The 27,828-nt window shown below is 35.9% G+C and overlaps 1 protein-coding gene across 1 annotated transcript in view; it reads right to left on the bottom strand.

The window, feature by feature from the left end:
- septin9a (septin 9a) overlaps positions 1–27,828 on the bottom strand; it is a 108,535-nt gene that overhangs the window by 23,602 nt on the left and 57,105 nt on the right.

The raw sequence follows: 27,828 nt of genomic DNA, 5'->3' as shown, positions 1-27,828 counted from the left end.
CCCCCGGCGCCGTGTGAGGCACTTTTTTTTTTAATGGATGGATGCACTTCATTGGACTTGTTTTGGAACCTTGAATAGAAACACCCGCCCACTGCCATGATAGAGCTTGGGAGAGCCAGAACAATTTTTAATATAACTTGGTTGGATTCGTCTGAAAGAAGGAAGTCATAAATACTTAGAATGCCTGGAGGGTGAGTAAATAATAGGCTAATTCTCATTTTTGGGTGAACTAACCCTTTAAGCCATACAAGTCTTAATACCGGGGGTTCCTTTTAAGCCAAAAGCATTTGACTTTTTTTTTACTTACAATTCAAAAGGTTTTTTTTTTTTCTTTCATACTATGTGACTTTGCAAGAAATAGATAAGAAATACCTGACATCTAAAGCTGAAATTTTCACCGGCCTTCTTCAAGATAAAAAGACAGGAACCGCTTCCTTTGTGTGAGAAACACCCACACTCAGTGACATGACACTTATGTTGTGATCAAAACAACATGGTAGCAGGGAAACAACACAAGATGTTTGTCCAACTTTCTTTTTTTAGACAGAAGATGCAAACTTCAACAGAAGTCAGTGGAGTCCTAGAGTGCAGCGGGCCCCATCTCATGGCCTGCGGCCTCATAGTGAACCTCACAGATCAGCGGGTCCTTCCAGCAGACAAAGCAGTTAAAAATTCTTCAAGTCAGTAACCTGATCCACTGGCAGCTCTCGGGGCTCGGTACAGTTATTCAGAAAGCCTGTCGGCTTCTCTCCACCCTGACAGGGCGTCAAGCCAACAAACCCACAGCCACTGGATTCCTAGCTTCACAAAAGACCCGCTTTTCCCCAGAGACTCTCCAATGTTACATTACAGTACAGGTACGGCCGGGCAACCGTCAACACAGAAACTCGTTTTGAATAGTAATTGATATGTTTAGAATACGTGTTCACAGTTGACAGGACGACAAGACTGAACAACTGAGTAGAAAGAGATGTTTGTGTCTCACCTTGACTGTCATATGAGAGATGGGTGATGAGGAGAACATCCATCTCTTATGACACAGAGAACAGACAACCAACTATTCAAGTTATTTGGAAAAGTATGATTGATAACATTGATGCACATGTTAAAAATTATGTTCAATGACCAGTAAATGTCAGATATAAAAATGTCATGTTATTTTCTCTACAAATAATGTCTTAAAAAACAAATAAATATAAATAGATATAAAACACTAAAATATTTATATAAATATACATTTTATTTGTAAATAAAATACTAAAAACAAAAATACCTAATGTACAGATATTAAAATTGTTCAATAAACACCAAATGTCAAATAATTTTTATACTGTTTTTTTTCCGCTACAATTAATGTTTAAAAGTAATGTTTAAATAAAGCAAATATAAACAGATACCAAACACTAAAAACTAAAATACTGACACGAATATAAATATATTTACTTCCTAAATACAATGCTAAAAACGAAAATATTAATGCACAGATATCAAAATTATGTTCAGACGTAAAAATTATGCTGTTTTTCCTCTATGAATAATGTCTAAATAAAACAAATAAAAATAAATAGATATACACCACTAAAAACAAACAAAAATGTATGAATATAAATAGGAATATATTTTCTTTGTAAATAAAATACTAAAAAGCTAAAATTCTGATGTACAGATATTAAAATTGTTCAATAACCAGTAAATGTCAGATATAAATTTTTCATACATTTTTTCTCTACAAATCTTTAAATAAATGTCTAAATAAAACTAAAGAATATAAATAGATATAAAACTATTTATAAAACACTAAAAACTTAAATGTTGTAAAGATATTAAATAAATATCTGAATAAAACAAATAAATATAAATAGGTAAAAAAAAATTTTATAAACAAAATACTAAAAACTAAAATGTTGATATAGATATAAATACATATTTTATTTATAAATGAAATACTAAAAACTAAAATATTGATTCACACATATTAAAATTCTGTTCAATAACCAATAAATGTCTGATATTAAAATTATATACTATTTGTTTATATACATAATATCCTAACATCAAAATAAATGTCTAAATTAAACATAAATATGATTAAATATTATATTGATATTAATTATATTGATATTAATTATATAAAACAATAATATTATTAAAATTCTGATATAAATAAATATTTTTATAAACAAAATACTAAAACTAAAATGTTGATATAGATAAATACATATTTTATTTATAAATGAAATACTAAAAACTAAAATACTGATGCACAGATAAAAATTGTCCAATAACCTATAAATGACAGAGATTAAAATTATATCACTTTATGATTATATAAATAAATAGTTTAAATAAATGTGTAACCAAAACAAATAAACAAAATAATTATGATACACAGATATGTAAATTTTGTCCAAAATCGGCTTTCAAATTCGTGTACTATTTTGTCTATACATATAAATAAATAAATAAATAAATAAAAGTATTAAAATAAAATACTAAAAAATAAAAATCAATGGTTTTAAGTGCTACAATTGAATTAGAGCGTTCAAAACATTATAAAAATGTACAAATGAAAGTGTAATTAAATTGCTAGCATTTTTAAAGATAAGCATGTACAATTAAATAACCAATATGAAGAGCCACTGAAAAAAAAAAAATAAATAATAATAATAATAATAATAATTCAGAAAAAAACTCTAATATGGGGAGATAACTGATATGGTATCAATAAATTGTCCAAATATGCTAACAGGATTGCATTCTGAGCTTCCTTTTGTTAGCATATCCTGGAAACACAAACCCATAAAGCCAGGAGAAACAACTCAAACACCCTTTCAGTGTGGAACAATGCTCCTAACAACATTCTTACTCTTGAAGTGTTGTTAGGAGCCCTTACTCTCACCTGAATGAAGAGTGACTCCTCCTACGTTCAGACAACTGATCTAGCTCTTTCTGCTCTGATTAGGTGTTCTGAGAACAGATGGCAGGCATGTGGCAACAACACTTTTCCTATGAAGAAAGCTGTATGAATAGAGGGTCATATTTCCCTACCACACTGTTTATACTGCAGTTATACTGCAGCCGGTGAGGAGACACACCTAGCTCCCACCTCTAATGACCAACAGACCACTTCCTCAGTTCATCTGAAACTATTCGCATCCCCTCCTTCTATTCTACATTCATCCAGGTCAAGGCAGAAATCACCTTCGCCTTTACATTCCACTTCTTGGCATCCGTCCCAACATCCTCCTCCCGGGTAAATACAAAGTGATGAATGCAGAGAGTGAAAGAGCACTTTGCTGGTGGACTTTACAATGAAAAGGTCATCTACAGCCTCGTTTTACCATTGTCAGCAGAGGTTAAACTGAGGTAATGCAGCATCAAAACGGCCCATGCTGACATTGGCCAAGCCCACTGTATTGTCAGTAAGCATAAATGTCCAATAAAAAAACTCCCTCAACAGACAAAAAGTACCAGAATAGTATTTAGGCCTATTACTGACTCAAAGGAATTGATCTAATATACACGACAACTAGCCTTTAAGGAGAAAAGAAAACTGTTTCTGGCAGATGCAGGCAGGGTGCCTGAGCCCAATCTGAAGCTTTCTCACACATTTCCACCACAGAAAAGTTCTGGGCCAGAGGAATCGGCTCCACATCGACTCCTAAAACCTCAAACCAGGAACCACACACATCAAAAAAAACAGATACACACACACATCCTGTCCTTACATCTGGCATATTTCATATTTGGTATGTAAAATTAATGCATTTACAAATTTCACATCTTAGTACTGACTTCTATGAATTTGGTTTGCACCACTGTCTAAAAGCTTGGGAGAGGTTAAAACTTAAAGTCTGCATTTATTGGACTAAAATATAGACAGTATTATTGTAAAATTACTGAGGAATAAATACAGCAACTGAGAAATAAATCATTTATAATATACACTGCCACTCAGATGTCTGAGATCAGTTAATTTTTTATTTATTTTTTTTAAGTCTCTTATGCTCATCAAAATTCTATTTGATCAAAAATTCAGAAAAATAAGTCATATTATTGCAATTTAAAATAACAGTTTTCTATTTTAATATACTTTAAAATATATTTTATTTATGTGATGCAAAACTGAATTTCCATCAGCCATTATTCCAGTCTTCAATGTCACAATCCTTCAGAAATCATTCTAACACGCTGATTTATTATTAATGTTGGAAACAGTTGTGCTGCTCAATATTTTTTTTGGAACATGTAAATATTGGAAAGGATTCTTTGATGAAAAGTTAAAAAGAACAGCTTTAATTTCAAATATAAATCTTTTCTAACAACATAAGTCTTCACTTTTTTTTTTTTTTTTTTTTAATCAATTTAACACATCCTTGCTGAATAAACATTAATTTCTTCAGATTCTCAAGAAACATTTATTAATTTTGAAAATAGCTGCTCACTATTTTTGTGAAATTGGAGATATTTGTATTTCAGGATTTTTTATAGAATAGATAGTTTAAAAGAACATTTAATTGATGGCTTTACTGTCTCTTTTGATCTATTTAATGCATACTTGCTGATCAAAACCAAACCAAAAAAACAGCTTGCAACTGCATAAAACTGCTGAATCAAATTATGTGTTTCATGTTTAAACTGTAAGGTATTTTATTTTGTTCAGTGTGCAGTAAGTATCTACAGATGGGATCTTCATGAATAAGTCCTATGCAGCTCTAAAAAATAAATAAATAAATAAATAAAAAGAGCATTCACTCTACACCCTAAGGGTGATTTGGAGGAGATCCTCCTTGGCTCACAGTAATGTCCGGCATCTTAATACCCTCAATCAAGAAGAGTGCTTAACAATAGCTGGAGGTCTCTAAAAAGCCCACCTGTATTGACAAAGGAATCTACAAACAGCACAAAGCCTGATCAAACACAAACACTGGGTTTACCTCACTGAACACACTTAAGTCAAGCAAATTAAAACCTTTTTTCCCCTACAGAGAACAACTTATTGTGCCAGTTTAACAAGGATTTCTTGGCAACACACTGTAAGTTCTTCAGAACTGTGTTTTGTAAAAATGTTTGCCTGTGACACATTTTTGTACCCATCTGTTCTTGGATCAGCTTCAGCATCTAATGGAATAAACCCGTCAGCCAACTCTGTGAAACATAGTGAATCTCCCTGACAACAGGCAGAGTCACAACAGAGGAAAAAAAAGATGACCTATGAATCTATGATTTCCCTTTATCCTGGACCATGCGCGATGTCTTTCCTGAGTGATATTGCGCAACTCAGAGTAAACCGACTCCACAGCCTGTCGTACAGAATGGAAATCCATGCCTGTAAAAGGAGCTGTGAACACAGGTGCTTGCGCACAATCAGAGTGACCCCATAAATCTCCAGTGCCATTAGCCTGAGCATTAAAACCTGGCCAAATTAGCAAAACAGCTGGAAGACATTAAAATCCCATTATCAGAGAGCAAAAAACTCACTACATTAAGGCTAAGATGGAATATTAGAGCCTGCTTATGTAGATTATGTCCCAACAGAAATTTATTAGACAAACTAAGTGCCTGGTTGCAACAAACCCCTAATGTCCTAATTGTCCCCTAAATTCTTAATTATAATATTAAGGGTATTATCACTAAGGGTTTTCTTAACTTGTCTACTCTGTGCAAACAACTGCAGTAATTTAAATGATTTGTTCACTTCCAGAAAAAAAAAATCCTGATAATTTACCTTCCCCCATGACATCCAAGATGTCATGTTTTTCTGTCTTCAGTTGAAAAAAAATTAAGGTTTTTGAGGAAAACAAATCCTAGGATTTTTCTCCATATAGTGGACTTCAATGGGGATCAACGGGTTGAAGGTCCAGATTGCAAATTCAATGCAGCTTCAAAGGACTCTACACGATCCCAGACGAGGAATAAGGGTCTTATCTAAAAGTCTCTTTTCTAATAAAAAATAAAATTAAATAAAAATTAAATGCTCGTCTTTAGGGCTGTCCCTAACCATCATGTTGGTAATCGAGTAATCTGTTGATTATTCTGACAATTAATCGAGTAATTGGATAATATAAATATATTTTTTTTGTAGTAATAATAATAGACCAAGTGAACAATAGCCTTTAAAATGACTTAAAATACAAATATAATAGCTCAAATAAAGTATCAAAAGCAAGTAATCATATGGATTTATTAAACAAAACTGTTAAAATACATAATTATAAACAACAGAGGGAATATGTAGAGGGCGCCAATGGCCTAATGATCGTTTTTAAACTTTACTGTGAGATCTGATCCTCGTTTAATATTGACCAAACAATTTTTCCATTCAAATGTCCACTTAATCTGTAATATTTGGCCATTTCTTTATGATAGAAATGCTACAGCCTCATGAACCTCTTGAATATGTGGACATCAAAACATCGTAAACTCAGTAGTGAGGTTTGAACTTTTATTCTGAAATCACGATGAACAGTTAGCGTATTGAGAGCGATATTGATGTATTCTCCTGTGTTTTCGTAGGTTCATAAATTGTTTACCTTACGAATCTGATGAAACAGCGCATGGTGCGTTCACTGATGAACGTTATAATAAGCCCAAACTCACAACAACAAGCACAGATGGAGTTTGAGATGCTCCACACACACGTAAATAATATCAGTTACTGTGAACCATTCTGAGATGCATGTACGTAACTTACACACATGTAAATAATTAACGTGCATATATTAAACCTGCACTGCATAGATTTATTTAAATAAATCGTATCGCTTTATTATGATTTTTAAATGGGTTTAATATGTGGAATGTGCCACTTCCGGTATTTTGCCAGTTACTCAACATGGGCAGAACGCAATTGAATTTTTTTTTTTAATCAAATAATAGTATCGTGGAATCGTTGCAGCCGTACTCGTCTTGCACTAGCTCTGTGACGCACATGTGTGGCTTCATGCATTATGTACTCATGCTGGAAAAGATGCGCAGTTAGTTCTTCGTTTGTGTACTTTAGTTAAAAAACGTAGGGTGGGGCGAAAAACTCCATCTCATTTTCTCCTCCAACTTCAAAATCGTCTAACATTGTTGTTTTACCTTTTTTTGTACTGGACGTTTGACTTTCTTTGCACGTTCTCTTTTTAAACACTGGGTCAGTACTTCTTATGTCATGCGCAACCTTTCCTATGTGATTACGTAATGCGTAAAGGTGTAGACGCATTGCAAAATTAGTGCAAGACGAGCATTTGTGGTTAAAAAGTATATACATTTTATTTTATTTTTATAGAAAATGACCAATCGTTTTGCTAGATAAGACCCTAAGTCCTCGCCTGGGATCGTGTAGAGTCCTTTGAAGCTGCACTGAAATTGCAATTCTGACCTTCAACCCATTGATCCCCATTGAAGTCCATACATGGAGACAAATCCTGGAATGTTTTCCCTCAAAAACCTTAATTTCGAACTGACTGAAAAAAAAATGAAATGAACATCTTGGATGACATGGGGGTGAGTAAATATACATTTTGTCATCATTCACTCATCATCACGTAAATTTGAACTGATTTGTCCTGCATATGACAAAATAAAACACGCAAAAGCACCATAGAGCAAAAAAAGTGAGGAACTGGCTGATATTTATTTATATAAAAATCTATGTTAAAAAACTTGGCACAAACAAGAAAAACAACCTGACAGTGAATAAATGCTGACATTTCTAATTTTCAGATGAAGACATTAAAAATTGAAAAAGGCACTTTAACAACGCAAGATCAAAGGGCGTAGTGAAAATGCATGCAATCCTCTCTCATTCCTGTGAGTCATCACTAAGTGAGCTGCTATGACAGACACGGTGTCGACTGACAGGTTTGAGGGGCCTCCTCTGCTAACAGACTCCATGCCTGAGGAGATAACAGTTAGACGGGCCAAGTGATCACTGAAACTCCCGCGGAGAAAAACAGCGTAAGTGCGAGAGGAGAGGTGAACGCACAGTCCTACGGCTGATGATTAGCGGTTTCCTGGATCGGAGAACGTTGAAACCCCGAGACTTGTTTTTAACCAACATGGGATCCATACAAATCACAAATCTGTTTCCAAGCCATCAGAGCAACATTTTACATTTTTCATATAATGAGAACCAAATCACAGTTCCTGCCATTACAAACAACACAAGTGGCTATTATCATCAACGGTGAAAATCCAACAACGGTTTACATTATATGTTATTTTTTAAATTAGCCTTTTGTATAACACGGTGATTTGTTAAAAACAATCCAACAAGACCCCAAGATATTACACGGCCTCGGTGGACGAAAACAAAACTTTCCATCAGAAACTCAAGAGTTGGACGGCATTAGTCGCTCTCTGTTTTCAATTACAGGCAAAAAAACATCTTTCTTCTAACGCTGTCAAGTCTCCAAGCATTCAATAGCTTTGTAAATAGATGCCAGCAAAAAGAGTAAGAAGAGAGGAAGTCAGACTGAACGACTGATTTATTTCTCCCAGCCTGAGGTGAAGGTTGCAAATCACGGACTGTGTCCGTGGTAGGACACTTGTAAAGTGGCCCCACAGGATTTCCAAGAGCATACGGAGAAAGAAACAGTCTCATCGCAGACTAAGCGGAGTCCACAGTGCTCAGATCAAGCTGTGAGACCATATTTCATGAATTAGCAGCAACTTCCTGTTTGGGCCATCTGTAAAGAAAGGCATCTTTACAAGCATGAGTGGCCTCCTAACTAGCAAGACTAACAGATTATAATTAGTCATAGAGGTTTAAGGCAGATTGTTAGTAGGGATAAACCATTATTGAAATCCTGTTTAATACTGATGATAATTACTTTAATATTAAAAGCCAATACAAAATTTTACACTGTTCTATACTACTAAATATTTTTTCTCAAGAGTGCATTAAATGTTTCAAAAGTTACAGTAAAACATTTTTAATGTTATTTACAGGACTTTTTTTCATTTTTTAAATGAGATATTTCAAATTCGTAACAATTTAAGAGTACACGATATTACTGTTTTTATATTTTAATAAAATAAATGCAGCCTTTGAGAGCATAAAAGAATTCTTTTCAACTTAATGTCCCCAAACGGTTTTTAATGGTAATATATATCCAGTGTTGAGCCTATTAAAAATATCTAATATATGTTGATAACCAATATAGTACCAATAAGTGTTGCATCTCTAGACTTTGTAGCCTTAAAGGGATAGTTGACCCAAAAATGAAAACTCTGTCATTAATTACTCACCCTCATGTTGTTCCAAACCAGTAAGAACTTAGTCCATCTTCAGAACATAAATAAAGATATTTTTGATGAAAAAAACGTACATGTTCAAGATCCAGAAAGGTAGTAGAGGCCTTATTAATATAGTCCACGTGACAACAGTGGATCAACTTTAACTTTAAGAAGCTAAGAGAACACTTTTTGTGCACAAAGAAAACAAAAATAACAACTTCATTCAATAATTCTTCTCCCCCGCATAGCTTCGTAAAATTACGGTTGAACCACTATTTTAACAATGTCCTTACTACATTTCTAGGCCTTAAATGTGTCAGTTGCATTGCTGTCTATGCAGGGTCAGAAAGTTCTCAGATTTCATCAAAAGTATCTTAATTTTTGTTCTGAAGATGAACAAAGGTCTTACAGGTTTGGATCAACAGGAGAGTGAGTAATTAATGACAATATTAATTTTTGGGTGAACTATCCCTTTAATTAAAGCACCTATATGATTTGTCAGAATCAAGCAGCCACTTGAACATTATAGCTCTATTCCCGGAGAGAAACCCGAGATGACCAAACAGACATAAGCTGTATAACGAACACATACATGTAAAACATATAACTTAAATTCAGCTGATAAGACATTTCCTGCGAGCTCTGGAAAAGTGGTCTGAACTTTTTCAATATGTCTGTTCTTCTCCTTACACATTCCCCAACATGATTCCAAGAACAAAATGGGAAGATGATTCATATATCTTGTCGTCTAGAAAAGACGTCAAACGGCACCATTACCATTTCAAAGATTGCGGGGGGGAAAATGACTTTACTCAGGGGAGCCATTACTTTGCTAAACCCTTTACTTCTCTGAAGTAAATGATTCCAGAAAAAAAATAAACACTAAGTACTGCCTGGTATATGCCTGAGGATATGCAATATACAACAAGATGCATACAATTAGATAAAATATTATGATTAAGCTTCCGGAAACTACAAAAAAAAAAAAAAAAAAAAAAAAAAACACACACACACACAGAGGCAAGATCCAGCCAGTTAGAAAGTTGCAGAATGATTCAAGCAAGATCAGACTGAGAAATTTAACAACTATAGAGAGACAAAAGAAAAGGGAATAAGCAAAATGCGGCCTCCCAGAGAGCAGTTCAATGCAAAAAGGAAATTGATGTTAACTCTACACAAACAGAGTGTCAGACCTACGTTTTTGTAGATGTGATGACCGCACATTCTCATTCTGTGCTGACCTCCGATGCTCAGGGTTGTGAAAGCAGATGGTGTCATGCACACAATGGAAAACTGTCTGGAAGTGAGGGATATCATACTCCCAAACTGGCAAAGGACAGCAGAAGTGTGAGCGAGCGATAAGGACGTGTGAAAAACAATATGGAACAGGAAACATTCCGAAACGGTATGCTCATCAACTTTTTTACGCTTAAAAGAAACTGAAATGAAAATAAATGTGTGACTTGGCTAACAAGCTCTTCAACTTCTAATGTTGTTATAGTACGCATTGCGTATTAACGTTCCTGACTTGCCAAAACATTTAATGCGCAAAGAGGAAATGTTCTGCCAACAAGCTTTTAGTCGAAATGAAGTCATCCGCAATCTGTTCCTCCAGCTAACTAGATATGAGCCACCTGTACGGCATAGTTGAAGTGATAGGGCCTCTGGAAATCTGTCCCTGGCATTCTTAACACAAGATCCAACAGTAGTCTTGAGAGGTTAAAGTTTATCCATGGAATGACCGGAATGACCTTTGAATGATAAATCATGGATCTGACCTCCAACTGACGACAACCAGAAGAAACACAACATCTGGGAATGAAGGCAAAGCTGATACAGCACGGTGACATCAGTTCTACAACATGAAAGATTAGTGAAGATCACATGAGAGATCAGATGTACGCAAGCGATTTTGGGCGCCATTCAGTTCTTCAGAAACAGAGATTCCTGCACTGAGATAAATGAACACATTCACATAGCTCAGTGCTTAAAAGAGTCATATGATTGTCCAAATATGCTCAGGACCCATCTTGACATGAGTTGTTGATCCTTGAAATGGGTCTCATGACCAATGAGCAAAACATACAGCAAAACTGCCAGACTATACTCCGACGTGAACAGACCAGAAAAGCAAGCTACTGTTCATGATAAAATTAATGTTTACTTTACTAGCTGAAATAGCCTTAGGTGACATTTAATGTTTATCTTGTAAGCCACTTGAATAATTCACACTCATAATGATGGTAAAGAGAATTCATTTGTTCAGAGGAACAAGAACAACTATTGAAAGAATTAAATTACAGTATGAGGCATGAATTTCATTTCTTTCCATCCATTAAATCTAGACATACCACAATACTTTGCATTGCAAATCAGTACCGGTTTTACAGGTGTGATGATAAACACTAGCAGTGCCTTGTATATATGTTGACCCCATGTGCTGACTAGGTGTTTATGACACTTAACCGCCACGGGTCTCAGGCCAAGAGGTATGGGGCAACCATGCTCAATTACTGGCAAAGACCAAAGGGTTTAGTGCTAGCAGACATACACACCCTAGTAAAAAAAGGAACAGATTTAAAATGCATTTATTTTATACCAAGTATAGTTCAAGTCTATTAATATATTTATTGACATATCGCTCGAGACTTACTGATATAAAAATTGTAATTAAACTTCATTTGGAGTACTACTTGTGCACAATGCACTTTTCTTAATATTAAGCCTAAAAAGTGTTTTAATGTCACTATTGATGAGGACTGTATGATCTTTAAATAATATCGGTCTTTAAATGCAAAATATTTTAAATTGTACTTCAAGTATACAAAACTAGTTGTTCCAATTTAGCATATACCAGTTTAGTATACTAAAGGTTAACTGCAGGGTATTTTTATTAAGTACATAATATGTAAATATATTTGTAGTATACTTAGCATGATATAAATGTATTTTAAATATAGTTTAGTATATTCATTTTCCACTAGGGCAGGAAAGCATGAATATTCCCAACAAAGCCAATTATGGAAAGCATTGCCATCCCACAAGAATCCTGCTAAAAGTCCTGTGGAGTTTTCAGTGGAAGTGGGTTGAAACCCTCAGAGGTCTGCTGCTCTGGGTTTGGGAGAGTATGAATATGTCGACTGTATAAATAGAGAAAAGGCGGCGATGAGTTTAAAATGACTCATCAAAAGGAGGAGATTCTCCCAAATGAGGAACGCTTTTCCTGTAGGAAAGACAGTAGAAATGATTTCCCTTTGTTAGCAGTGAACATCCTGGCTTTCAATACAACTAATTGTCTCTGACATGCTCCAAATGGACACCTAAAATGAGACACACAGAGCGTGCAAATCGGTCTTGGCCTATACTATTAATTTTTAGCTTTAGTGACTTTATTTCACTTCAGGCTATGGCTGTATGTCAAACCTGTTGACAACAGAATCAAACACTGACTTTTGCTGTTACTCAAGACAGCTGTTCCCATGTTTTCAACACCTTAAAAAATGGTGGCAAGTCTATGAAAGTGTCACTGGTAGTAGAGCTGCACGATTATGACAAAAATCATAATCGTTGATTATTCCCTTGAAATTGTAATTGCGATTATTAATTACGATTATCACAATTTACATGAAATAATGTATTGAATAGCTTCATACCATTGTTTGGAGCAACCGCATGCCACATTTTTATATATAGTTTCTTCTTTAAATATAAAAAAAGCAAAAAATTTTAAAATTAAAACAATGAGAAAAAATACTCTCAAGATAACCTGTAGGAAAAATACACACACACACTCTCTCTCTCACACACACATCTTCAGAAAGCAGAATAATGTAATGTTTTTTTGTTTGTTTGTTTTTTTGCAATTGTGCCTTTGAACGATTACATAATTGTGGCATCTGTAATTGTAATCACGTTTATAAATTTGATTAATTGTGCAGCCCTAACTGGTAGCAAACGAAAATGGGCTGAAGGAAATGGGTGAGAAAAAACACACACAAACAAATGGATAATGACATGGACATAACCAGGATAGAGAGGAAGAGAGTTTGTGGATTTCTTCCTGGTCCCCTGCAGGATGTGGGCAGACATATAAATGACACGTGACATGTTGAGAAAGTCACTGCAGCAAACTCAGCATAACAAAAATAGCATAATATTGTTAAGAAAATGAATCCTATTTTTAGGATTAAGTTTTTTGGATTGTGATGGAACATATTTTTTTTGTGTCAATTTAGGAAATTTCCAAATGTTATAAAGTATTTAGCAAATTATATTTATATAATATTTTTATTACATATGTATTTTTTTACATTTAAATCAGCATTAGTACATTACTATGACACCAAAATGCAATCAATCATATACACAATGCTAAAAATCATAACAGTGCTAAAAAAGGCTTCTCTTCCTTAAAGCAAAATATATTTTTATTCTGTGGTGAAATAAAACCCTCCAAAATTCCTAGCTACAGAAAAAACTATTGGAAAAATGAGGCTTTAAGGAGGTGAAATTACACAGGGCTAGAGCGACTGGGTCTCACACAGCCCTGTAACCTGCACACTTTTAATTACAAGGCCAAGACAGAAGGTGCAGACAGGGAGCGAAGGATGAAAAAGGAGAGCGGAACAGGCAAACACGCCCCCTCTGCAAACTCACAGATGCTTAAAGAGACCCAATAAATCTCTCCTGCTCAGAACTTTCCTGCTTAAACATCCGTGAAGCTCTAACATGGAAAACAGGCAGAGTCTCAGGCGTGAACATGAGAGATCATACTTATGCAGGCGTGTATTTACAGATACACCAACATATACGCACACAAAGTAGTCCAACTTGCTTCCAAGTAATCTTTTCTACAACGTTAGTCAATGTTTGTAAAAAAGCAAGAGGCAGCAAAACATAAACAGAATGAGAGATATCGAGTGAAAGAAAGGGAAAACGAGAGGAAGAGAGAGTGAAAGTGTGTTGACCTACCCTCTGCTCGTCCCTGCTCAGCCTCAAACCTCCAGTGTGAGCCTCAGCTGGAGTCTCTGGGCTTCTCAGTGACTCCACCTACACAGTGTCATGTGACACTAACTTACCACACCCCTCTCCAACTCCAGAGAACTCAGTGAAAAGAGATGGCCAGAGGAAGAAGAGAGAGAGAAAGAGAAAGCAGGAGGCCTATCTGCCTGACAAAGCACACACACACAGACACACACACATTTGTTTTTGTGAATTGTGGGAACTTTCCATAGACTTCTATAGTTTTTATACTGACCAAATGACATTGTCTATCCCCTAACCCCACCCCCAAACAGACCGGTCCCCACAATGTCAAAAATTTCAGGTTTTACTATCCTTGTGGGGATATTTGGTCCCCACAATGTGGCAAAAACAAATACACACACACGTCCGGTTTATTATCCTTGTGGGGACTCTCCATAGGCGCAATGGTTTTTATACTGTCCACATTGTATTTTCTATCCTCTTACCCTAACCCTATCTCTAAACCTAACCCTTACAGAAAACTTTCTGCATTTTTACTTTCTCAAAAAACTCATTCTGTATGACTTATAAGCTTGTTTCCCCATGGGGACCTAAATTTAGGTCCCCACTGTGACATGAGTCCCCATAAGTCTGTGTGTATTCAGGTTTAGGTCCCCACCAAGATATAAAACCAAGACCACACACACACACACACAAAAGCTAAGCTGGCTGTCGATCCCTCCCCAGTCCTGAAATGAGAGAAAACAGAACGAGTTTGGTCTGTCCAGTACCAATGATTTATGAGGTCTGAATTACCTGAGCCGAGCTTTTGTTCTTCCAACTGGAAGAATTTGCGGGGATGTCAATTATTCAGTGAGAATATTTCTACACAAGTGTGTGTGCGTGAGTGTGTCTATAGAACATACATATTTACATTATTTTAAATAATAAAATAATTCTAATACTTAATTTCATGAGTTAAATAAATAAATAAATAAATAAAGGTGATTGCATTTTGTCTATGTCGGGTAACAAGCAAAATATTGGAAGCGATGCATTGCACGGACAAGAATACATGAAGCACATCATTAGGCCATTTTCTGCATAATATATTAAAGGCTGCATGATATATTAAACCTGCTTAAAAATCATAACACATAATTTCATTGAATTCACAAATGCAATGATTCAATTAACTAAATATATGCACTGCAGGTTTAATATACTCTTTATTTACATGCATCTCAGAGCAGCTCCGTTCACAGTAAATGCTGCTCCACACAAACAGTTATTATTTACATGAGTGGACCGTCTTAAACTGAGAGTCTGAGTTGCTTATAATGTTCATCTGGGAACAATGTGCACCATTCTATCAGATTTATAAGGTAAAACATTTATAAACCTACACCAAAACAGGAGAATACATCACAGTCTTTATCAATACATAATTATCTTTATCAATACTGTTTCAAAATACAAGTTTAAACCCTCACTCACACATTTTGATGTCCACACATTCAAGAAATGACAGTGGCTGTAGCATTTCTGTCGTAAAGAAATTTTGGTCCATTTTAAACATTGATTAGATCACGCTGTAAAGTGCAAAAACAATGGTCAGGCCGTTGGCACCCTTTGCAGTCATCTGATATCATGAATAATATACATTAGCTCTACTCTTTATAAAACATTATGTATTTGTACAGTTTTGTTCAATAAAAGTTCAATTACTTGTTTTGATACTTTATTTAAACCAATTATTATTTCCTCATTTTCATGTATTTTAAGAAATTTTAAAAGTTATTGTTTGCTTAGGTCTATTTTTATTACCTCAAAAAAATAAAAATAAAAATAATTATAATTATCCAATTACTCAATTAATCATCAGAATAATCAACAGATCACTCAATTACCAAAATAATTGTTAGTGACAGTCTTAATTTCCAGCTATTTGTAATTAAATTGATTTTAATATTCTGCAATATTGCTTGCTTAGGTCTACTTTTATTACTTTAAAAAAAATAATAATAATAATAATAATTATAAATATCTGATTAACCGATTAATTGTCAGAATTACTAAAATAATCATTAGTGACAGTCCTAATTTCCGGCTAATAGTAATTTATAAACATTTTGCACTAAGGTTGCTTAGGTCTTTTATTACTTAAAAAAAAAAAATAATTATAATTACCCAATTACTTGATTTATTGTAGAAAAAAAAAAAAAAAAAAAAAAAAAGACAGATTACTCAATTACCATACCCCAGTTTCAAGCTATTTGTAATTAAACCGAATTAAATATTCTGCACTATTATTAGATTAGATCTATTTTTATTACTTCAAAAAATGAATTATAATTATCCAAATACTTGATTAATCATCAGAATAATCGACAGATTACTTAATTACCAAAATAATTGTTAGTGATAGCCGTAATTTACAGCAATTTGTAATTGAACTGATTTAAATATTCTGCACTACTCAAATTTTTCTCCACTAATCTAATTTTTTGCTTCCAATTTCCCGCACAACATTCCAACACTGATAATACAATTAGCAAAAAAATAAATTATATATTTATTTAAAAAAAAACATTTGTTAAATAAATAACGTTTTCACTAATGGACCACACTGTATCTTTTATTTTTTTTAATATATTTTATTATCTTGATCCAAACCCTCCCAAAAAGGGGGGGAAAACACACATGCTTTTTTGATCAGTGTCCCCAAATCAAAAGCAGATCTCACATCATTCCTCACTAAGAGTTTAGATGCAAAGCCACACATTAGCTTTTACAGAATCCACTGTCAGTACAGGGAGTCTTAGATTACACTCTTAATCAATGAGCCCATCTGTCCGTTTCTCAATGACCCATGTATGGAAAAATTACTGTGCATTTCTGTTTCACGCCTAGTCTGTGCTGTAAGTCGTATGTTCGAGGGAAAATGAGTAAGACTAATAATAACCTTGTTTACTTCATCGAATTAGATGCGCCAGAATATTGTGGCCACTCCAAACGTGTACCATGAAACTGAACAGGCAGCATTCATGGCAACTCCTGATGTGGGGCGTCATATATTGTAGGCCGTGGCTCTTGACAATAAGCCACTTCCCTTCTTTCACCCACCAGAGGGGGGGCTCGAGTTTCAACATCAGTTTTTATTAACACGGAGCGAAAATAAACCCTTCCGATGTTTGGCTGGGTTTACAACAACTCCAAGAGCCAGCGTTCCCGTTCTCTGAGGGCAAATCCTTCGTTCTTTGCAGTTTTTCTGGGAGGCCCCCTTTCTGCTTTTCTTCTGAAGTGCTTGTGAAAGCAGCAAACTCTGTGTTTAAAAGGAGACCGCATACTAGATAAACCGCTCAAACCTGTGGTTAGAACAGCACAGGCATTTGCTTAATTGTTTGAGCATTTTCCCCCAAAATGAAAAAAGAAACCCACTGTTTTCAAGCTGAAGATGCCAAAGTTTTACCAGATGCTATTTGTTCCTCCCAACATAAGTAAGCAGGAGATCTTGTGAACATACAGCCATCATACAATGATCAACTCAACATGCACCCATCTCCAGTGTTTCTCCAACTACGTTCAAATTTTGGAAAGCCCTACATGCAGATGTCAGAAGGAGAGAACGAAGCTGGAGGGAAGAGCGAGACATTTGTTCCCTTTATAGGAGGTCTTACAGCAGATAAACAATGGAGCTGCGCCATCTTTTTTCCCCAGTGCTGAGAAAGAAGGCTGATTTATTCTTCTCCTAGACTAATGCAAACCATTTGTTTTAAGGCTTCACTTTTACAGTGGTCACAAGTGCACCGCTTACATTGTTGTGAGAGTATGTAATACTAGCCTATCTGAGATCACGTTGACCGAAACACCTCATAGAGCAGATAGAAAAGCAACTTTCATTATAAAGTCACCCAAATTCTAGCTCACTCTTGATCTTAAATCATCTCACGCTTTTTAGATTTAACATATAGTTCAACATCCTGAACTATACCACCTTAAATAAACTGCGTCAATCAGCTCAAATAATTGTTATTTATTTGCATCTTTGTTGCAGTGGGAAAAACCCCCAGTGCACATGAAACAAACAAGAGCTTGGAAACAGATCATTATTAGATCGTGATTTGGCACGGATTACTCACTCACATCAGGGTTCCACTGGTTCATTTAGATTTCTTCCTACTTAAACCACGAGAGTAAACAGAGTGAGTGCTATTACTTTATATAAAGGCAAACAGTCTCAGATAGCCATAAACCACTCTGCATTAGATAACTGGGTCTACTGGGAGCTGTGCTGAGAAAGCAGTTCATATGCATTACTGTAGGCAACGTAAATCGGTGCTATCCACCTTATTCTTCAAAATGGAAGTAAGCCTATGGGCAAGACTTCCAGTTCATTAGCCACTATAGGGAAATAAGAATATTTTGTGTAAGGCAAGGCAAGTTTATTTATATAGCACATTTCATACACAGAGGTAACTCAAAGTGCTTTACATAAAAGGAAGTAGAATAATCATAAAAATTATGATTATGTAATGCAATGTAATGCAATGTGTTTGTGTGGTTTAAGGCTCAAAAAAAAAATATTTTCCACATACCGTACAGTATTGTTGCTCCTCTCTGCCCCGCCTTTCTGAAATGCTTTGATTTTTGCAAAGCTCATCGTTCTAAAAAGCGTGGTATTCTCTGATTAGCCAACTATCCAGTGCGTTGTGGTTGGCCAAATACCTCAAGCGTGTGACGGATGTTACGCCATGACCTTGTTGTGATGCTCTGTCCCAGCACAACAAGACGAAAACAATAAAACCTATTAAAAACATGCCATTTGTTGCATTCAGTGAGAACATAATTACTGATTATAATGACTCATACTCTCTTTTTACATGTTGCGTTGCGCTGTACCACATAAACAACACAATGTCTGCATTTATGATCGCAGAAACGACAAACAACAAGCGTTTGAATAGGCAGTAGCAAATTTAAATACAAAAACATACTTACAGGCAGTGAATCAGAAGTGCCAGACTTTCCTTAAAGTCAGAATTGTCCCACTTCATAGCCTTAACCCTTTGTTTACAGCTGGCATTGTAGGCTACTCTCCCAGCTTCAGGAAACAGTCCTCCATAAAATGCGCTGCACACGTGAATATTGCTGTTGTACTGTTCTGGAACAGTGTTGTAAATATAACTTAACCACTGATTTCTAGTTGTGTACTCATTTGGAAGGCTAAACAAAGAACTTTCGCTTTTGCAACAAAACACAGCGTCTCCACAACATAGCGGTGGCTGCAACAATACTACAGCCGGTATAAAAAGTTACGCCTTCTTGCTTCGCGTATACATTTGTGCGGTGTTATGCAAATATTCCCACAGAGTGATGTAGATTTGTGGGGGTGTGTTTAAACAAGCCGTTTTAGGAAGATGTGGCTAAGTCTTAACTTTCATAATAAATATCTCTTTGGGTTTGAGACTTAAATCTTTGCAACTTTACAGATCTTACATATGCACAAACAGCCTGCAACACTCCAAAGACAAAGGAAAACAAGAAACTGCATAATATGACCCGTAAAAAGAAAATACATTAAAATAATATGGTTAGACACACCAATTTGCAATATCAAGGAGCAAAATTAGCTGTTTTGTACAGCTAAAAATAGCTGGATGAGGATGAGACCCAGACTCATAAAATTTACAAATGGCCACTCCCACACTTACAGGAAAAATAAGGTTGTTAGAATAAGCATAAATTCACTGGATTTTTGCCAAAAACTTTGCCAGGTTACTGAAATCTTTAAAAGATATATTAGTGCTTGTTCCTTAGTAGCAAGAGAGCTAGGTATCAAAAGAACTGCCAGCATGTATTAGTCTTGAAAAGACAGGAATTTGGTGTACACACATCTAACAATTTCTTTGGTGTATAGCGTTTTACAAAGTAACACTTTTGCACAAAGGTTTTATTATTACATTATATATTTTATTTAACAGTATTATTATTGTCAGATTTCATATTCATCTGCAGTTAAACAACACACAAAAACCTCACATGTTGTTCACTTAAAAATGTTATTAATTTAAAATTAATATACATTTTTTATAGTGTACATTATAATGTTGTGTAGTATTTATTAATCATTTGAATTAGATTTTGTAATTTACATTATATTTATATTATTTTGTTAATCACTTTTTTCATTATTTTTAATATTTTTATTAGCTTCATTGATTTTTTTTAATTTGTGTTTTAGAATTACTCATTCTAGTACTTCAACAAACTAATTTCAGTTAGCTGCCAAGTCAACATTTTTAATTCTCAGTCCAATTAGACATGCATAGTCTAATAAGATAAGATATGTTTATTTAGTTATTTAAAAAAAAAAATCATATAGAGATGCTTTTGATTAAAATGGACAAAAATAAAAGTATGGAAAGTATTTTATAGGGCCTTAAAAGATTTTTTTTTTGTTAAACTTTTAATAAATTGCTGTTACATTGTGTAGGTTTCATTATTTGAATTAATTAGACATGCTTTTTTTATTAATATTTTATCATTTAACCATTAAAACAGTCCAGAACAATTAAAATAGAAAAAAAAAGAAAATGGAAAAGAAAATTAAATGTTTAAAATATTTAGTTTTTGCAAATGTTCTTTTTCTATTTATTTTTACAAACAGTATCCACTTTTTTCATCCCATAAGAGTGGGTGTGGCCATTTGTAAATTTTATGGGTGTAGCTTTTGGTCTCATCTGCGTCCAGCTATTTTCAGCTGTACAAAACAGCTCATTTTGCTGCATGATATTGCAAATTGGTGTCTTACCATATTATTTTACTGTAATTATGAACACACTGACTTGAACTGTAATATAGGTGCATCCTTAGTCAGCAGCCACAACTTAATTTCTCCAACAGAAGAAAAAGATTCATCTGCAGTCTGACACGTCACAGCAGGCCACAGAGAGAATGCCCATTATCATGACACATGCAGAAAGCGTTGTATCAGATAACTGATCACTCAACATGCTTCACAACAACACAACAGCAGTATCACTTTACGCCTGTCTCCTCACCCCTCCGACTGCACACTGACCCCCATCCTTGGATCCAGTGCTAATTTGTCTGATCAACAGCTTGGCTCGCACTGCTGGGATTGAGTTTATCCCCTGAAGAACATGCAGACAGGCAGATAAGAACAGATATCATTATTCCTGCTGGATGCCAAGAGACACGATATGGCCACAAGCGGCTGTCACAAGCTGTGCCAGCGAGTCCGTCTGGCCCTGGGTGTGGGGAGGACTGGGGTGTGGGGTACAGCTGGCACAGAGGATCTCTGACTCGGACACAAAAACAGGGGAGCCAGCTGCACATGCTCATCCCCAGTCAAAACCACAAGCCCCGAGTTGAGAAAGAGGAAACCTGGGGTTTGTAAAAGGATAAGAGCTGCACAAAAATCACACACTCACAGTTGTGGAGGGCCTTCTTTACACCACGGGGCCACAGAGTCAGGGCCAACAGCCAGAGATGCTGACAGTGAGACGACAGAGACTCTATAGACTCATACTGAGCATGTGAGATTATTTGATCCCTCGTTTTCAAACACTACCATTCTGCCACTGCTCATGAAATACATAGATGAGGTTGTCAAAATGATAAGAATAATTTGTGATAGTAGGGCCCAATGATTCCAGTCATAAAAATCGAATTATAACACGGAATGTCATGGAATTTGTCAAAGCTTGGATGAATTCATCAAAAGTAGGTCATTACATTTAAATCGCAATATGGACTAGTATCTGTAAATATTAATCAATACATTTTTTTTTAATATATTTTCAGTGGTGAACAAAAATAGATTTATTGTCTGTTGTATCTTGATATCACAAGCCTGTCTTTAATGCTTCTCAACCAGGGGACCCGGGGCCCACTGCGGGCCCTACGCAAACTTCCAAGGAGGCCTCAAAATGACCTAAAATTGTTAGAGATAACAAAAAAAAAAAAAAAAAAAAAAAAAAAAAAAAAAAAAAAACACAAGTATAAAAATACTTTATCCCCTTTCACACAGTAATACCAGCACCATACCAGTCCATTCTATGAAGAAAAATGCTGAAATGTTTTCCTCAAAAAACAATTCCTTTACGACTGAAGAAAGAAAGGCATGAACATCTTGGATGACAAGTGGGTGAGTAAATTATTTGTAAATAGTTGTTCTGGAAGTGGAGTACTCCTTTAATAAATTGATGTTAAATTGTATAATTTTCTTTTTTTAATTAATTAGATTTGCCTTTTGATTAATAAAATGTAATTTAACCATTAAAAAAAAAAAAAGATTTAAATGGAAAAAGAATTCAGATAAATGGATAGTCACAAAAAACTAAAATGGCATAAATGAAAGAAACACACTATGCCATCATTTACCATAATAAAATTGACTAAATTTAAAGTGCTCAGAGTTAAATTACACTTGTAAAATTTGTTATTAAATGTATTAGTGCAAATTGCTAACATATTAAAGGGATAATTCACTTAAAAATAAAAACTACCCCATGCTTTACTTACCCTCCAGCCATCCTATATGACTTTCTTCTTTCAACGAATACAATTTGAGTTATATTAAAAAAATGTCCTGGCTCTTCCCAGCTTTATAATGCCAGTGAATGGCTGTTGAGATTTTGTAGGTTTAATAAAAGCCTTCTGAAGTGAACTGATGCGTTTGTGTAAGAAAAATATCTATATTTAGAGAGGACAAGCCAGCCAAAACAAAGTTGAAGAGACAAAATCTGATATATAATGATAAGTTCCATGACATTCTGCCAACTGTTACATAAACAACTTGAAATTTACATACCAAATGCTAAACTGCACTAAAAGAGGATGAAAAAAATCCAAAACAAATTCAGGGAATCATTTTTTTTAACCTTTTACATGGGGAAACACTGATTAAGCAGCAAACCTCAGTGGGCGGCTGCCGCCCTGTTTTCCAAAGCTGTTGGGAATGTAGAGTCATGGTGAGGAGGCCGTTAGAGAAAACACAGTCAGACGCAGTCAAAGGCCTGTTTGTCACCATGCGTTCAGCACTGCAGCATGCTTCATGCAGATGAGAAACCACCACTCGCTTCCGCACCACACAGCAGCTCTTTTGTTCTCCACAGCACTCAGAGACTGAGGACAACATGTGTGAACAAGGAATGAAAGACGATTTAGTAGGAAAACTGCTCCTTCTAGACCGCTTTCCATTTTAAAGCATCTCCGGATTGGACCAGAGATCTATTTTAAGGCCAATTCACAGTGTACAGACAAACAACAACAAACAAGTTGGCCACTGAATTTAGAATTTTATGAAAAATAACTGTCGTGTTCACACTGCCCCAAAAGACAATGACAAACGCTGATTGAACATGTTCAATCAGGTGAAAACAAACCTGACCAATGCCAACAGATGCCGACGGGGTAAAACACTGATTAGACAATACCAAACAATTGTGTTTGTTGGTGTTTGTGCAGTGTGAACTGGCCTGTGGGCCAGTGGCACTGGTATGTTGTGACCAGAAATGGCAGGTTGGCTTTGTACAGAAATGAAATGAAATGAAATGAAATGAAATGAAATGAAATGAAATATTTGTGTTTCCTAAAACCTAAGACCGGAGGCAAAACCAATTTAAGACCTCTAAGTGACCACAGGATCAACCCTTTCTGTGGGGGAGAAAAAAAAAAAAAAAAAAAAAAAAAAAAAAAAAACCAGTTAATATAGAACTTCTGACCGAAGAGAAAACATCCACAGACACAAATACACAGAGATTCAGCATGTATCAAAACTATGTAAACAGCTACTGTTTGTGTGAAACGAGGGGGAGGCAACCAAAGAGAAATAAACTCTAGCTATTACCATTTCAAAGCCGCCACAGTAAAGTTCATTTCAAATGAAGCGCGCAGGCGCCTCATGGGGCAGTGTTTGTGTCCTGTTCCCCCAGGGATACACACGTGGGTGAAGTTAAAGGAACAAGTCAAAATTAAAATTTCTACCACAACAAGTCTACCGTAGTGGTTACTCCATGATTTTTGTAACTTACAAACACCACAGACGTCACAGATCAGCTACTCCCTCTGTACCAAAATGCACCTATTCTTATTTTCCTTAAACCAACATGAAACATAAACCAACATGAAAAAGTCCTGGAAACATTTTCAGTGGTCAACAAAGATATTTTTATTGTTTGCTGTATTGTGATGTCACAAGCCTGTCTTCAGTGGTTCTCAACCAGCAGACCGACTACGGGGCTACGCAAACTTCCAAGAGGGCCTCAAGACGACTTTAAATGATTTAAAATAATACAAAACATATATTAAATTTAAGGTACAATAGCCTGCACAATACCGGTAAATTGTCTTCAAATTACCAGAAAGACTTTACTAATACAAAATACAAAAATGTGCTGTTCACACAGGATGTGTCATTTTGTCTTTTTATTGGTAAAGCACCATTCACACATCCGTTTCAAAATGCTGGTAAATTCCGTGACATTATTAACCAGAAATGACCTCTTATCGGCTGTGCCTCCTGGTGTTGTGTTTGTAAAACTGGAGGAGTAAATGTGGTAAACTGACGGAGCGGGGTCAGCGGATGCTGAGGCGCATAGTGCGAAGAGGTCGCCAACTTTCTGCAGGGTCAATCACTACAGACCTCCAAACTTCATGTGGCCTTCAGATTAGCTCAAGAACAGTGCGGCAGGAGCTGGGCTTGGCCCTTTAGTTCCAGTGAAAGGAACTCTGAATGCTTCAGCATACCAAGACATTTTGGACAATTCCATGCTCCCAACTTTGTGGGAACAGATTGGAGCTGGCCACTTCCTCTTCCAAAATGACTGTGCACCAGTGCACAAAGCAAGGTCCATAAAGACATGGATGACTGAGTCTGGTGTGGATGAACCTGACTGGCCTGCACAGAGTCCTGACATCAACCCAATAAAACACCTTTGGGATGAATTAGAGCAGAGACTGAGAGCCAGGCCTTCTCGTCCAACGTCAGTGTGTGACCTCACAAATGCACTTCTGGAAGAACGGTCAAAAATTCCCATAAACACACTCCTAAACCTTGTGGACAGCCTTCCCAGAAGAGTTGAAGCTGTTATAGCTGCAAAGGGTGGACTGACGTCATATTGAACCCTATGGATTAGGAATGGGATGTCACTTAAGTTCATATGGGACTCAAGGCAGGTGAGCGAATACTTTTGGCAATATAGTGTATTTCTTTCTTTTTTTTATTTTATTTTTGGTGTTTGATTTTTGATTTTTGCCTTTTATTGATAGGACAGTAGTGATACAGGAACTGAAGTGGGAGAGAGAGGGGGGACGGGATCAGGAAAGGTCAACGAGCTGGGACTCGAACACGGGACGCCCAAAGCACAATGGCGCTGCATCTCGACGCACTGCCCACGAAGCTATCGGCGCAGCCCGAACGGACATATTTCAACCGATCTCTGTTCCGAGCTTGCACACCAACTGCATGCTTTTTTAAAAATGTCGTGTGTGGAAATATTACAAACTCTTTAAACATCCATTAACAGAGGCCAGAGACGCTGGAGACGAAAGAAAAAAAAAAAAAATACTGTAGCAGGCAGAGCAAGATTGGAAATATTATCCTAAATAATGAAACGGGGGTTTATATGAATGTATCTCCGAGGGGAACTGACTGTTTTAAGAAAGGTTTACATGGCGTTTTTTTTTTTTTTTTATTGGCCTCTGTATAATGCATTTAAACTAGCGTTCATAAGCACGGCGCTGCTTTGTTTACAGCAGTAACAAAAGAAACGTAATATCACTGATTTCACTACTAAACCTGCCCGATTTCTACTCAAAACTAGCCCCCAATCGCATTTCGAGGGGGGGCGCCCCCTGTAAAAATCACATTCGGGGGGATAAAATGCACATGTTTTGTCAGGGTTCCCCTGGTACATTCATATTTCAGGGGCTAAATCTGACATTATTGGGGTCGCTTCAATCCACGGACATCAAAAACAACCCGTGGCAACAGTGTTAAAGTAGCCCAAATCTGAGGGAAAAACCGCAGACTTGGCAGAGAGTGAGTTTGTCTTTGTAGTGTTAAAGGAAAGTAACTTCACAGCACGTATTATCAAAGATGATAGATAAGATGTTATAGAATAATAATTTAACGAAAACCCAATTTTGACAAAAAAAAAAAAAAAACTTTTTCTTTTCCTTAAAACCTTCCTGTGCATCATCCAATGGGTTTTTTTTAGATCACATCAATATTTTACACATTCATGAGAATTTTATAATGAATATGCATTCGCCATGCCAAGGTCTAAAATAATTTATCAGGTAGAAAAAAAATACTTATCTTTAATCCTTATAAAGTGTCACTGGGCCTTTGAATATTGGAGGCTTCTGGGTCAAACACTTTTGAAAATCACTGCTTTGGAGACACCAGACCACAACTTATTTGTTAGCAAAGAGTGAAAAATCAGAGTGTACAAGACGTCTGCAGGCATCTACTCCTGAATCCACATTAGATAAAATGTTACTTTATTGCCTGGGTTGACAGTAAGATGTCCGGCAGTGTCAATACCAAATGCTACAACACAAGCAGATGTCTCTGAATAAAGAAGAATGTTGCTGAATGACTGCTTAGAACCATAACATATATTAATACTATAATACAGAAATGAAATAAAAAAGCTGCTTGCATTTGAGTATTTCAGTGTGCACAGAGACCACAATGAATCGTATATTACAGAACTCTGATCTCAAAAACAGGTTTGTCAAACTCTCATGACTGTAATACAGCCTAATATCTTCACCTGATGGAAAAAGGTAAGACTTCTGTAGAACAGTGACTCCTACTGGCTCTCAAAGCAGCTGCAGAGAGAGAGAGAAGGAAAAAAAGAGAAAGCAAGCAAGCGAGAGGAGCTTTGATAGCATAGTTCACATGTCTAATAGGAATTCAACCTGAAATGACTTATGAGCGGAAATATAACAGCACAGAATAGCCATCAAAACCACATCCTGCGTTTACGACTTCCTCTCAAAGTCAAGTAACTCTTGATCTCCACTCTTATTCTTTAATATCTTGATCCAGTGGAAGCCTAAAGTTGGTCTAAATGAACTTGACGTGGATGTAGCTTGCCAGCACCTTTTCAGAGACATGCAAAAAAAGTTATCACAAAAGAGACCATTCACAGGAATAGTTCTGGACTGAGTAATAACTACTGAGCAAAGCCAACTCAGACATCCAACACTGTGTGTGTGTGTGTGTGTGTCACTAGCGGAAAAGTTTCCTGATGTGGTGAAGCCTCGAAATGAGATCAACACGAAGCGTTTCAAGAATCTGAACATATAATAAGTAACTTCTCATTTTCAATCTACTTGTCTCTGGCCAAATAGCAGCAGAGAAGCAGATGAAAATGTGAGACACAGAGGCCTGAAAGCACAGATGTGGTCAGAAACTGTGATCGCTTGGCTAACCTTGACATTAACTGCTACATCAATGAGCAGCTAGCCTCCAGATCACCCTTGATTGCTCTCTTTTGTTTCTCAGTCTCCTCGGTAACTTCTCACACCAGAAAAAAAGAAACAACAAAAAAGACTGGAAACTTCTAGATCATCCCATCGCTGACATTCGCAGGGCTC

Source organism: Labeo rohita, chromosome 3 (genome assembly GCF_022985175.1).
Source record: "Labeo rohita strain BAU-BD-2019 chromosome 3, IGBB_LRoh.1.0, whole genome shotgun sequence".
NCBI lineage: Eukaryota > Metazoa > Chordata > Actinopteri > Cypriniformes > Cyprinidae > Labeo > Labeo rohita.
This window is presented reverse-complemented; position numbering and strand designations above follow the sequence as displayed.